This window comes from Caloenas nicobarica, chromosome 4 (assembly GCF_036013445.1).
Source record: "Caloenas nicobarica isolate bCalNic1 chromosome 4, bCalNic1.hap1, whole genome shotgun sequence".
Lineage (NCBI taxonomy): Eukaryota > Metazoa > Chordata > Aves > Columbiformes > Columbidae > Caloenas > Caloenas nicobarica.
In genome coordinates this window covers 41,117,721-41,133,454 of record NC_088248.1, presented here as the reverse complement: position 1 = coordinate 41,133,454, position 15,734 = coordinate 41,117,721, and positions in this window count along the sequence as shown.

The following is a 15,734-nucleotide window of genomic DNA, read 5'->3' as shown; positions in this document are numbered from 1 at the left end:
CAAAGCCTTTACTATTAACCTTAGGGAAAATCCTATAATCCATGCAGCAGATAAATTCTTTAAAATGAAAAAAATATATATAGATATCAAAGCTTGTTTAGGTAAGTTTTTCTGGAGAAAGACCATCTATGCAACCTGTCTCATTTTTGGCCGTATTCCATTAGGAAGATCTCGTCCTCTGAGCCCTACGCACGCGAATAGGCTGCTGAGTGGCAAGGAGCTCTTGGCTGGACTTGAGGCAGAGGCATCTGTGTGCACACGTATGCCAACAGCTAAAACCTAACGAGTCTGTGATGCTTTTCATATGGAACCATAAGAAAATGGGTAATTCTTTTGAAATGTAAGGTAGATATTGAAAGTGATTTACAATTTGTCTTTTTCGCTTTCCTTGTGGAAATTTATTCTGTTGGGCTACAGCTTGAGCATTGTGTTCTCCTTACACATGAAATACACAAAAACTGGAAAAAAGACTTCAATTTTAAAAGCAGCCTTCCAAGAAAACATATGTCTGCCTGTGCTGCGCAAGCCTTTCTGCAGCCACATAACCCTGTATCAACAAACTGACCTTTCATTCACTCCTCTGGACCCCTTTATACATCAGTTCTATACACTAACTCAGAGGCCAAAAGTCCTGGCAGGATTCACAGAGATGTAGATGGTGAAAAATGCTTAGTACTGCTCTACTACACCAGGCAGAACGTCCTCTTTATGATCACAATTCCACAGGTATTATTTGCATTACTTTTGTCTTAGCTATTTCTTACATGTTAAAAAAGGTATTTTCACAGCTGCTGTTTCCCAGTCTTTGCATCCAGAATTCAAACTAATTGTCATAATTACGCATAATGCAATTGAATTGAAATCTATTTTTATAACTGGAGAACTTCTTAAGCTTACTTACCTCCTGCATGACAAAACAAGCAAGGAAATCACAGAACTGCTTTAGAAGGGCATCTCAGTTTGCTTTTTAAAGCACGGCATTTTTTAATATTAAGTTCTTATTTCTGTATTCCACTCAGGAATTTATATCAATATTTGTTACTGTTCCACGCTGTCTAAAGCCTGATGGTACCATTTCTGATTTGTACTAGCAAAAGCTAGTTTTGTTGTTTGATTGTTTGTTTTTCCCTGGCATAGCAGCAACATTTACAGTAGATAAATAACATTCATCTATTGCAGTACAAATATGATTTAAAATGCCTGAATCTTTTTCCCTGATATATAAGATTTAGATATGTCATAAAATACAGTAGTCACATGATTAGTAATCAGCTTTTGGGTTTTTTTCAGCTTTTTAAAAATAAATATTAATATATTATTTCCTTTTCCTGGTATTAAGTGTTCATGATGTACATTGTGCTACATAACATACACTGAAAATCACAGCACTTAAAGGCCTAATTTGAAGGTTTAAATGGTACATAAACATTGTACTGACTTCCTCTATAAAGTAGATTTTATTTAAAATCATAAAGACCCTGAAATGTATGAGAAATCTTTTAAATGAATAATATTTAGTAATACTAAGTTAAATTGTTAAATGTAAATCAAGATTTATGGTCTGGGTCTAAAGACACAAATTAGTAAATGGGGAGGAGAGCCAAAGTAAGACATTTTCTTTGATAAGACTTTTCATTAAAGATTTCATTAAAACTAAAAGTTTGTTAGTTTTAACGCAGATTGAAACAGAAGTTTTGAAGAGGTGAGATTAGTGGTTTCTGTAAGGGGATACCTGGTCCCAGCTGTATTCATACCTCATCCTCCCTCTTTCCTGTGGTACCACAACAACCTTCCTGCCCTGTCACACAGGTCGCTCCTCTCCACAGTGATGCTGAGCAGAGTCTTCCTTTGCAGCCTACTCTTCTATTCCCCCCAAATTAGTAAATGGACTGTGTGTAATCTTGTTATTTTTAAAATATAAAATGTTCTCTGTAATTTCTTAACACCAGTTAAATAACAGAAACAAAACAAATGAGCAGTTAAGATGTACTCTCAGTGAGTGGCACTATTTTTTAGGTACAGACAGTTGTTCTATTATACAAAAGAAATAGATAAGGAAGCCCATGTTGCCAGTCATACAGCTTTATGTCAATAACTTCAGTCTCCTAATTATTCCAAAATCATCCTCGAACTAATTCCATGAATGCTAATTAACGATCTTTAGTCTATTTTAGAAGTTCACTGCATACTTGAACTAAGCAGAATTTTACATAGGATATGAGATAAGACTTGGAGAGGCTTATCTGCATTATCCTTACAGCACACCTAACAAGATACACCCTAGAGAAATTCTGACCCCACGACTGTCAAAAGCAAATCAGTAACTCATGGGAGTTGAGTCAGGATGTCATTACGGTTTGAAAGAAATACACAAGCTTAGAAGTATCTTTAATGCCTCGCCTTCTGACAAACCCATGGTCTCAGCACACTGTTTAAGCTGATAAATGTCACTGCGTTATCAATCCTGACATAGCAGCATTCTCAAATCTTTTTGGATAACCTTTTCACAATACAGAAGATAAACAAAAGCAGTTTGACTTTCTGGAGGCTTTATGCTTACTACAAGTTGTGCAAGTAATACTGTTACTTACTGTTACTACTTATAAGTAGTGCTTTAGTCAAAAAGCATTTAACCTCAGAGAAAAGAGAAATAGTAAAATTAAATACTCATGAGGCATAGGAGATCTGTAAAATAAATAGCAGCGTCCCACCTATACAGGCATAGCAGAATATTGGTCTAAAAGAAAAGGTGTCTCAGTTTTAGTAAACTATAATCTTATTTTCTCAAGTGGTGGTTAAAGTGCCCTTTTGGTTTCACCACCTTTGTAGCCAGTTCTCAGGGTACAGGCATACCACATAATCTAGCAGAGCATAATTTGCATGTTCACAGGCTGGTGAATGGTAATCTCTCTGATCTGGCCTGGCACTTCTCGTAGTCTTTGGTGAGCCCATGGCATTGTCTTTAGAAGTAAGATCTTCCAGAAAGAGATTTGTCACTTGCCATTTCACAAAGTTTAGAGGTACACTCAAAGGCTGAAGAAAGCCAAGTTGGCTGGTTTGGTGGGTGGCGTTTTTAATACTGTCAGGTATGTGTATGGTATACTTTGTATATTTTTCTTTCCCTTTCCTCCATTTTCAATTTCTTCATTAAAAAAAAAAAAATCAATCTTGTTTGTATCATTCTTAACAAACATTTATCTTGGAAAAAAAGAATCTTTGGAGGTAAAAGAAAAAAAAAAAAAGGCACGGGCTTTCACAGTTTTTCCATACAATTAAGATACCATTCCTGTGGTTGCCACAAATTTTTGTGAATAAAGATTGTGAATTTCGTGTGAGCCCAAACTGATCCACTGATATCTGAGAGCAGAAGAGTCACCTTATGATTACCACCCCAGAAGAAGAGAACGTGGAGTTGGTGTTACAGTGCTTACAAAAATATCACATCAAACTTATTAAATATTTACAGAATTTTTACCTACTATTTTAATTATTGTTATTTATTTCATGTACTATTTTAACTGGAAATTGTCAATCAATACTTTTATCCCTCATTATGTCAGTCTTATCTACCACAGATCAAGACAAGTTTCTGTGAAAGGACTCCATAATACATTGCTATGGAAAATAATACATCAAGTTCACAAATATAAAGCTTTGACTGATGAAGCTGACAATTACATCATAAGTGTAAATTGTTATATAAAAATGAAAATGGCCTTTAAGCAAGCAAGTGATCCAATCAGTTTTAAACACAAGTCCTTACAGGGGGTGTCTTAGAGGTAAGCAGATGAATAACCCAATCCCTCTTCTGCTGATGATACGCATCTTTAAACATGTGCTTTTAAGTTTCTGAGAAGCCAATGAAACCAACTTTCCATACTACCTGTGTCTGTAAGACTCAGCCAGCTTGGAAGAGCGGCACCAAAAACCACTCTCTTGACATGAGTAGTATTTTGGCTCAGGCCCCTTATATGATTTGTTTTAACAGATGACAACCATAGAGTGAAAATGAGTTTAATATCAAGTTTATTCTTGATAGAAAAACTTGCACGATAAATGCAGTAATTGTAAGAAAAGGAAAATATGCTTGACAATGGCTCCATAGAGGCAAAGCAGTCACAAGGTCTTTCCTGAGCAAAACCGAAACTCTGCTCCTCCATTTTACAAGCTTGTTTGGCAGGTTTCACTAGTTGGGAAAAGCTCCCCTTGATACTCCCTGCCATAGCACAGCCTCTGCTCTCTGAGCGTCATTCCCACACCAGCCCGAAGCAGCCCAGGGCTTTCCTTGATGTTCACTATCCAGAAGAAGTGGCCACAGTTTCAGATCATGGCAACGTAAGAGCAACAACCCACCATTTCTGCGGCACCTGCCACTTCTCTGTTTCAGTGAAACTCCTAATTCACACCAGCTCAGAACCTGCCTACTCTTTTAAGTCCTGAAACTTGATTTTCTCCTACCTTGGTATGTAACTCTCTGCATTACTGGGATGCTTTGGATCTGTGGTACTCTTCATGCTATGGATTCCTTGTTCACATATGTCCTTCTGCAAGCAAAAGACTTTGTGTCAGAAAGAGAGGGCACAAACTCCAGGCTGTGTAGAGCTCTTATTGTTGAAAGATCATTAAAACAAAAACATACAGTGTGTTTGCAATGACCTATCCCTGGATCCAAATATGTTTCGAATTAAAATAAGACTAGACATGACTGCAACATAAAGAATACTTTGCTGACTAAAGAATCTGGTAGACCTATATATTTTCCAGATATGTCTATTGCATTGTATTTTAAAATGGCCAGGTTTCATGTTTTTCAGCCATGTATTCTCGCAATTGTGTCCCTGACTGTAAGTATAAAAGGATTTTTTTTTAAGTCTTCAACTTGCTTATACACTTTATTTTCTTCCTCTTTTCTAACATTTTCCTTGCTGGTATTAAAGCATACGACATATCATAACTTCCTAACAATACCTGCTACATTTTCATCTTGATTTCCTGACTTTGTCGGGATCTTTCTAGATACAGTTTCTTTTAGAAAGGCTTATAGAAAGAAAAAAAAAAAAAAGTGTAAATACCACAAAGTTGACAGGGTTTATGTGGGTATATTTATGCCTTGTATATATCCTAGACTCCTGGTCTGCTTGCTTGCCAGTATGATTGATTGACTGCATCCCGAAAGATGTTTATAAAAACCGGCAGGTCCCGTATTTGTACAGATTTCCAAACACCCAAAGAAAAGCAAGCACACGGTGATCTCGCTGTTGGCTCTATTCCTGCAGCCTCAGATGGGAGCATTATTACGCCGGTGGTTATAACTAATACCGCCGATGAGCTGACCTTCTTCCTCCTCCCTGGGCTTCAGCGGAGCCCCTGCAGCCAGAGGGATTTGCGTGGCCACTGATCACGGCAAAGCAAAGCGGCCTGTGGGGATTACGAGGGCGACCAGAGAAAATTAATCAGTTTGTCCTTGCTCAGGCTCTGGGGAGACGGGGGATGGCAGAGGGAAGTGGGGGTGCGATGAGCGGGGTCTCGTTTTTTCCTCCCCTGTTTCAGGAGGGTCCCATGTCACCACAGGATGACAACCAGGTCACTTTACAGCCGTGTCACTTGGAGCAAAAATAAAATAATGAATTAAAAATCCCCGCAGATAAGGGAGTCTTACTCCAATGCTTTATGTATTTTAAAGCCCCCATCCCCAGCTGAACCCCGCCCCACCGGGCTCCACCTGCCAGGGCGCAGGGCCAGGGGTATCCCCTTGCCCTAACCCTCCCCCTCCCAGGGGTGTTGTCCATGTGGGTCCCATTATCATCATTTGCTCCTGGTATAAGGGGGATTAAAGAGATTAGAATGAAAATAATAAAATGATCTTTCATTTACCCCTTCATGCCAGTTGCAAGTGGAAAGAGAGAGGGAACTCTACCTAGAGTAACTGAGATAGGATTTGTGATTTCTTTTTGAAGGGTTTTATTTTTAAAGGAAAAAAAAGGGGGGGCGGGGGCGGGACGGGGAAATACTCACGACTGTCAACTGTTTTCCAAGCACTAGATTAATCCTGGCCAGACCTTTGTCGTAACATGACTCTACCATTTTCAAGTAATTTTCCAACCTGTAATTGTTTGTTAAATCACAGCATTAAATAATGAAAGCAAAATAAAAACAAAAAATGCTTGAATACTCTGGGTTATTATTGTTGTTTTGGAGGTGGAAAGGCAAAGAAAATGTTTTGAGAATCTTGAGTTTTTTCTTGCAACAAACAAAATCCCCATATTTCATCATTTGGAATAAAACCATAATCCTGACAGAAGGATTTAGACATTTAAAAGTAACAGACGGATTTTAATCTGATGACGGGATAACCGTTTCCTCAGCCTCTTTTCTTTTGCAAGGAAAGTGCTCTGAACAAGTGACAAAACTGCATATATATATACACAGACACTCACACTATAGCTACGTCTTCATTTATGTATCTTTATGAATCTGTACTTCAATCCTTACTGCTTTCTTTTGCACGGATAAAATTAAGAGTTTAGAACCACGTCTGAGAAAAGGTAAAATTCAAAGGATAATTAGTCATTAGTCACAAGCACCCTCGCCTTGTTTTTGTTTCTTTTTTGTTTTGGTTTGTTTTTTGGGGTTTTTTGGGTTTGTTTTTTTGGGGGGAGGGGGGGGTTGAAGGGGGGGGTTGTTGTTGGTTGGGTTTTGGTTTTGTTTGGTTGGTTTTTTTAAAGTAACGTTAACATTAAAGAGACTATTAATGTGTAGGGGCCCACCTGGGGAAATTCGCTCGGCAAATTTTCAATAAGAAAGGAAGGGAGCTTCCGAAAGTGGAAGCGACTCTTATTGACGCCCCATCTGATTTTCCCAGCAATGACCCCCCCCAGGGAATCCCAGCCCTACGGTTGGGGCGGGCCGGGAGGTGGTGGGCAGGCAGGGCAGACAGGGCTACTGCTCCACTAAACCTTCTCTCTGCCTTTACCCAGAGGCGCCAAGTCACTGAAACCAGTCTATTAATTTTAAATGGACAGAGACGGCGACATAACCCACCCTTCACAAACAGCTAATATCGAACTAAGTTCAATTTTTAAACCCCCCCCAAAGGTCCGGTGCTGATGGAGGAGGAAGATGAGCCGAGGACGTTCAGAAAATACGAAATGCACAGTGTTTGCTACCTGAAGGCACAGCATCAGAGAGGGTAATTCCTTCTACTAATTAATTACTTCGTTTGACAACGAGCAGATCAAAAAGAAAATCTTGTAGGAAGAGCTTCGGGATCTGCAGAGGAGAATAACATTTCTGTGCTCCCCATATACGCAAAAATCCTAACACAAATAATGTGGGTGCTCTGCTCTCAGCGGTTCAGAGTGTACACTTCTGCCCACAGGCAACTCTTCGGTTTGGTTTAGTATAAAAGGTTCCTCTAAAGTTGAAAAATTGCCCTGCAGGGTGTTGTTATTTTTAAAATAGTAGATCTTTCAGGGTGAGATTTGAGTATAGAAGCTTCTTTGATTCGAGAGGGGGGAAAAAATCCCGTTTGTTGTCAGAGGTTAATTTTCAGCTACTAGAGAAGTTACTGACTTTAAATATTTTTCCTTCCTCTATAAAAGTTATTGGCCTGATTTCATAGTTACTAAAAAGCTTATCCGGCAAATCGAAGCCTAAATCCCGGCATTCATTTGGCAGTAACTCCTTTCGTAAATGCTTGTTATTACCGCGCAGTGCGCTTTGCCCGGTGGGTCTCTTCCACAAGCCCGGCAGTGTAATTTCTACCCACTGGAGTGGTCATTAATGCCAAACCTGCGGGTGCGAGTCCCTTCTCAATTACCAATAAAACCTTTACTGCGGCTCGACCGAAAGTGCCTTTGAGAGCACGCTTTTACGCGTGCGGTGCCTGAGCGCTGTTTTGTCTAATGCCTCTTTTCCTGATCTTATTACTGGCCGCTCCTGTTTTACTGTTTATGGACAATAAAAGCTCCCGCACGCCCCTCTGGGGGCCGCGGGACGCCCCGCCACGCCGCTCGGGGTCGGGCTCTCCTCGGAGCAGGGCGCGGAGCAGGTGGCCGTTCCACACCAATTTTTATTTTCCTGCTTTTTAATGCAAAATAGACAAACCTTCGGCTTTACTCCCGCTTCCCCTAACCTCTCCATATCAAGGAAGAAACGCGAATAGCTCTCTCTCTCCCTCCGCGGCCGCGGGGCTGGAGGCGAAGCTGCGCGGAAAGAGGGAGGGAGGCGGAGGGACGGCCGGGGAGAGGCGGCAGCATCGGCCGGACGAAGCACTTCACATCTCCCCTAGTTTCCCCGTCGACGCGGAGCCGGCGGTGTCCGTCTCCCAGCGTGGGACAGGCGGCTGCCCGGGGACAGGGCAGCGGGGGTCCCCGGCGTGCCAGAGCCGCCTCGCCCCCGCAAAGTCCGTGCTTTTCAGGAAACGCCGAGAGAGGGGGAAAAAGAGAAGAAAAAAGCCAACTCCCGCCCCGCCTAAAAAAAACCCCAAAACTAAACAAAAACAACCACTCAAAACAAAACAAAACACCCATACCACCACCACCACCAAAACTCCTCTGTAGTAAACAAATCAATTTACCTGTCGCGGCCGCAAGGGATGCCGTTACTCCCCGCTCTCCTCAGAGATCCCCAGCCTCCTCCGGTGGCCGCTCCCTCTGTCACCTACAATGACACACAATGGCGTGCAACAGGCAGCAGCTCCCCCCACGCACACGCTCTCCCACGGCTTGGCCTCGCAGTCGTGCCCGGGGCGGCCCCCCACCCTCGCCCATATAAGGGGCTCCGGGAAAGCCCCCGAGGACCCGCCGGTGCCAAGCATTGTCGCCACCACTCCAGGTCACCCCGTCCTGCCTCAGCTCCTTAAACAGGGGGAAATCCTCCTCTTCCAGCAATATCCTGGTGGTTTGGATGGGGGTTTTTGGTGTTTGCTCTTTTTTTTTTTTTTTTTTTCCTCTGGGGAGGGATGTACTGAGGCTGGTCTCAGCCTTCCCCCCTACTCGACGTGTTGGGAAGAAGCCGCTTACCCAGTTGGGGCTCCTCGGGCATTGCCCAGAGCCTCCATCTGCCCCGACAGCTCGTTAAAACCCGCTCTGCCACCCGCACTCCGCGGTCGGAGCGGCGAGGAGCCGCCTGCTTGGTTTAGGAGTCAGGTTGGACGGACTTCTCCCTGACACGGACATTTGATTTAAAACTGCCTCCGGAGAAATACAAATAAATAACTTCTTCGGGAGGAGAAAAAAAAAAAAATCCCAAAGCCAACCTCAAAGCTGACAGGAGCTACAAACACTAAATACGTGTAGAGACGGGAGAAAGAGCAAAAGTAAATAAATCTCGGTTACCTAATTGAAAGGCAGAAGCGAGCCCGTTGTGTACACAGTGCTTCAGGGAGAGGAAAACCAGAGCACTTGGGACGCGAGGGGCGCGGCGGGGCCCTCAGGGGCTCCCCTTGCCCGCGCCGTCGGCGGGAGATTTACCTTCGCCTTTAGCTCCAGCCCAACCAGCCCCCCACCCGAAGAAGAAAAAAATGGGGGGGAAAGGAAGAGTATTAGGAGGAGTCCAGTAACAAGGGAGCAAGGATGAGAGGCGAAGGAAACTTCACCAGCTGCAGGGAATGGGCAGCTGGGGATTATTTATTTGGGAGGGACGTGGTGGCTATAGGGAGAGGTGAGAGTGGGCTGCACCTAAAACATGAGAGGGAAATGTGCAATTAGGCTGAAAAGGTGCAAATAAAAGCCAGTGAAAGGAAACACAACTTTTAAAAAAAGTCTTTATTTTTTTAAATCTGCAAATAGCCTGTGCTGCTTGAGGAGTGTAGTGGAACTGAAAAAGATTGCAGCTCTCTAGGTGGGTAAATAGAGCAATGAGATCTGCTTTGACAGGCTTTTTTGTTGTTTTTTTTTTTTTTTAAACTAACTGTATTCGTACTCATATTTTTCTGCATAGAAGCCAAAGGATAAAATGGGGTCCCTGAAATCAGTTCTGTCTTAATTATTTGGGGCAAAATCCAAAGCCTTCCAATTCTGACTTAGTGATAAAGGACTGTAAATGAATCTCAAGAGAAGGCTGTTTGATGTCTTTCACATATATCCACCAGTTTTTCTTCCTGCACTTATAATCATACTCAATAATTCCCTAAATGCAGAGGATGATGCACACAACCAAACCCTTTCACTGGAACTGTGAAGTTATTCACGCTACACTCATTTGAAGAATTAGTCTCTTGCTTTCCAGCTTGAGAGGGTACATAATACCAAATGACATCCTAGACACACACTTTCAGATTGTAAATCTTATTCCTTCCTCTAATTCTTTCTACATCCACAATAATTAATAACAACTGCAATTATAACTTCAATTTAATGTCATACAGTATTCTCTACTCCAGATATGCTATAGCATTTACATGAAAATATACTGATAATTTGCAGTTTTCAGGTTTCAGTGTTACTACCATATACAGGACAACTCTAAAACATTTCTTTTCTCAAATGTGACCTCCAAGCACCCCTTGCCAGGGCATCAAGGGGAGCATTTCCTCAACAGTCTCAAACTAGTTTGCAAAAATTCAGTCTCTTCACAAGTCAGTCTCTCGCTGGACACTGATTCCAGCATCATTTCCATTAAAACCAGCAAGCTGGTTACTCCAAAGACAGCACAACCAGTTCCATCCAGCCGTTTCAATTAACAAAAAACCCCAGTCTGTTAACAGACCTGTCCTAAAAATGAATTAATATGCACATATACATATTTCTAACAAATATCAGTATGTTGTCTGTTATCTCTCCTGTATATTGCAGATGCAGTCAGAAGTGTCTTTACAACTGGTGTATAATATTCTTGATATGCATGTGCATAACTGGGTTTACCAGGAATGGAGAGGTTGAAAAGGGCCTGTTTAGTGTCATCAGCACTATCTAGTGTCATGCATACTTTCCTAATCAAATGGTGTAACTACAGAAGAGCAATGGCATCTCACCTTACCCTAGGCCATTGCAATGGTGACTGCAGAAAGTCCTAAGAAATAGTTATCACCCTCATCTACTATCATAATTTCCTATAATCTCATTTTCCAACTACCAGGAATAGTGTTTTGAAAATGCAGTTTTCATGTAGAAATACAAAGTTGATCAGAAAAAGAAAGTAAAGCTCATTTATTTTTTAAAAAGATGTAAACATTTGTGAGGTATGGAAGTGAAAACATTCAAGGTGACTGCTTCAAAATTTAAAAAAACACTTCTTACTCAAATTCTCACTTTTAAAATGAAAGTGTACACTTCATTTACAAGTTCACTTCTAAGGTTTACTTGTGGAAATATTATTGGATTATTTGCTGCACAGCCAACTATAGACTTTTAAAAAGGCAATTTTGCTCCAAGAGATCCCATTGGTGACTTTCAGTCCTCCTAACAGAGAACAGCAGCAGTTGTTCAGTAGTCAGCAGCATTAATCAGGAGTCTATGTCCTGCAGTTTAAAGCAGAGAATAAGTAAGGTAAACAGCTATAAATCCTTATGTCTTAGAAAGAAACCCTGCATTAGTCTATTGTATGAGAGGGTAAGAAAGTGAAGAGAGCCTTGTCTGGCTCTCTTGTCAATATGGAAGTTTTCCACACTAGTCCTAGCATCAGGTTAGAGAGTGGCTGAAGCACCAGCTGGTGTGGGGGAGAATTGGCTCTTTAGGCAACTAAAAATCAGCAGTTTGCTCACAGGAGAGATATTGTGCTTCAGGAATGGGTCAAGAGCAAAACGACTACTTGTAGGCAATCATAGTGAAAGTCTGGCTATTCAAAATACTTGAGTTCCCTTCTCATTTTTCTGAGAGTCTGGGCAAACGGACCTTGAGTCCCCTCAGGTGGTCTCGGGTGTTGGTTACTGGTTTATGCAGTGCAAAGGCCAACCTGAGCACAGGGCACGGAGGGTGGTTTCCCAAAGGCTCAAGCAAGGACGGGAAGGTTTTTTACCACCTGTGAACTTTTACTGAGATATTTATCAGAGAAAACTGCTGCAGTGACCTGAGCTGCTTCCTCACCTTCTGGGACACGACCACTGTGATTTCTCCTCTTGCATCCGTTTTACTGGAATATACAGAGAAAGGGGCACGGAAATTTTAGAATAAGCATGAAAGCCATTTTTGTGGCTGGATACTCATCTATTAGATTCCTACATTCCTGCTTTTACAGACTTTGGAAATAAGTTTAAGGGTGTTGGCATGAGATGGATAGTGAGCTGTCACCAAAATGAGGGTAGAAGTAGCCAGGGCTCCTGAAGAACCGTTCCAGTGATAGAGCAAGAAGTGCTGTGCGGGTGGCACAGAGTGATGTGAGTTGGTTTGTAGAGTCTGCACAAATTTCCAGGAGCAGCGTCTCCACCCGCCTGCACCAACAACCCTGCTGAACAGCTTGTGAGCTCCGTGGTGGAAGCAGTACATCTTATTATTCAGGCAACGCTTATTAGTTTGGCTATTTTACAAGTTGTGGCTGGGCTGATTTTAGAAAGTCACCATGTGCATGTCAAGAATAGAAAGGAAAGGAGTAACACATACAAAATTTCACAATGGTATGCTGTGCCTTATTTATTTTCCTCCCTGAAGATCAGCTCAGTGTATACAAATTTATGACTATATCTTTGACAGTGAGATGACATTTGGACAAAACAGGGCACAGCTGAAATTGAGTAACTTTAAAGAACTGGGTTTCTTTTTGTGTTTGTTGTCTTTTTTTTAATTATTATTCTTTAAGAAAGCACCGTGAGTACTGTCTTACTGCCAAAACCTAGATACTTCATTGTTACAAATTAATAAATATAATTAAAATTTTTCTGTATTCTACAAAGCCTCAGCTTTCAACTTTATTTAACTTAAAAACAACTGATATGAGACGCATACACCATTCCAAATAAGTGTCTATGTGCCAAAGCCTTGCCTTGAGCTAGGTTTACTATTCAGGACTCTATCCTGTTACAGAATCCAAAACAGCTATGGTTTAAAGTATTCAAACATTTTAGCTAACCTGAAGTTGGCTATTCTTATTCCTCTGACAGCTTGACCTTGCCATTTTACCCCGAGTACCAGAGGACCCTGGCATGGAGGTGAGGACAAGAACGAACTACCAAAATTTTCTTTTCCTGCAGTGAAATAGCAGAGTGCACTGTATTATTAGAGATGCTCCAGAATACATACTGTAGATAAATTAGCATTTTTCTCATCTTCCTGAAGTCAGAAAACCTCTTGATTTGATACAATGCTAACTACCTAGATACTCAAGGGTTGGTTCCTAGGATGATTACACAAGGATTTACAAAACCTCTAAATTTTGTGTGACTAAAAGCCACAGCTATGGATTAAGTACAATAAAAGATTTAGGATTTATGAGTCACAGTTCTGGACTCAGATATTTCATTCTGTTTTCAGTTTGTGTATGTATCACTTAAATTCCATAACTGTGTATTTTTTGATTCTGAAGTTGCCTGTGTACCTTGAATTTGACTCTGAATAATCACAACTAAACTCTGAGCCCACCCAGGACTGAGAAAGTATAAATTTCTCTGCAAAAATTCCCTGAGGTTTCTTATCCAAAAGACATCTTCTGGCAATTGCTGGATCAAGTTCTTTATCAACTGCAATTGTATTTACTCTAAATAAAAAGAACAGCACACATTTGTGTTACTGTTGCTCAGCCTAGTCAGACACCGAGGAAATGGAAAATAGAGACTCAGTGCCTTTTAAAACTGTAAGGACTCAAATAACTTTTCTTTTTTTTAAGGACAAACTGCAATTTCTGTATTTAAAATAAATTTAAGATATGTAGAAGAAGTCATGGAGTTACCTAGCCTCTCCATGGAGTATTTTGGTTTATGAATCATAAAAAAAGGAGCAATTTTGTCCATCCCTAGGCAAGGCAAGTGAAAATAGGTGGGGTTAAAGGCACAACCCTGCCCTCCAAATTTCCACTGGCCAGAGGGTGTTTTTTGAGAATCCAATTCCGTCCCCGCTCTGGACCATGAGCGTAGGATCCTGCCACACACCCTTGCTCTCTGCTCCAAGACGCACCACCAAAATATCTCAGCCAAACAAAGATCCAGGTGAATAGCTGCTCATTACTAGACGTAATCTTGCTGAATAACCCAGAGGAGGCAGCTATTATGTGCTGTAGCAGGCAAATTGAAAAAAAAAGGAGCGTTACAAAGCCGGGCTGTGTACGGCAGAGGAGGACTGGGGCTCCCTGGGAGCAATGGGGAGCTGTGCAAAGGCTCAGGCAGCACCAACAGCAGCTGGAGAAACAATTGCAGCCCTACTTTTGGAAAGACAAGGCAGAGTGCCAGATGGCAGACAACCAGGAGAGCTGAGGTCTAAACAAAAGCCCTGGAAAAAAAAAAAGAAAGAAAAAAAAAGCACAAATCATAAACAGGGAAATAGTCTTTTGGGGCAACATAGATTTAACTGAGAGGTATTTCAAAACAACAAAAAACCTAGATGTCTATGCTGTCTTCCTTTTCCAAGGAGCACATTTTCCCAAGTACCTGCACCAAAAATATCACAAAGTGTTACCTAGCTAATTCGTAAGTCAGAAAACCACTAAGAAAAAAAACAAGCTTTCTTCAAGGGGAGTTTGATGTGCTGTTTAGCCTGCTCTGTCATTTTTCTTGTCTCTCTTCATAATCCCTATGTAACCCAGAAATGGCCAGTAAAAAAGAGCGACCCTCTGCTTGTTTAATTACTTCCTGAAAATTTGACAACTACTACTTCGGTCTCATTGGATAATCTACTTTTAAATTGCCTAGTCTTTCAAAGACAGCATAATTATTTGAGTACACTTCCCTAGCTATACATCATGCCTATCAAAATTAAATGCTTTCAACATACCATTGCAACATTTTAACATTTCACTTCTGTAATACATTTAACAGTAAATTGATCCTATACTTCCTTTTTAACAAATTTTCATACCTTTAGCAGTAAAGCACAGCTAGAAGTTGGATCTTTTTTCTCTGATTAGGGAATAAGGTTATTTAAAGAATGCTAGAGTGTTGTATAAAATGCAAAGCTTGGTGGCAAAGTTCACAATGTTTAAAGATTATTTCTTTTATTCTGCTAAAAAAACCCTGCTTCATTAATACAACTAATTTCTGAACAAAATATTTAAGCATACATAACTTTGTGAGTTTACAGTTTTGCTCTGCATATAATCAGAATAATAAATGTGGTCTCAAAGGAATTAATATGATTTTCCTCTGAAATTTTGTGAATTTTTTTTTCAAAACAATGAAACTATTTACAAAAATGAAGAATAAAGTCTAGCGTACTCATGTAGCAGACAATTCCACTGACATTTTAACTGATGAATACATCAGCTTTTAGAAATATTACTTTTCTTTTATCCATATGGTTATTTCTGCTTCTATATCATCAGAAAACCAAAAATGCTTTTAACAACACATATGGATTAATCATCAAAATATGCACTAAGCACGTATTCAGGGCGCAGCCACTGCAAAGAGTGTGTGTATTTTTCAAAGCTGAAAGACTACCCTGCACAGCACTGAGCTTTCTCCTGTAAAGACAAGGGAAGATAAAAGCAGTCACGACCACAGACCTCTCTCCCAGATATTAGCATATTAGCGTTGCTTTTGAGCCTTTCTTTCTCAGGATATGCTGAATTTGAGGTTGTGATTTTTTTTTTTTTTTTTTAATTTTTGGTGAGACATGTCAATAAGCCACATTTTCAAAAGACAGAGGTTT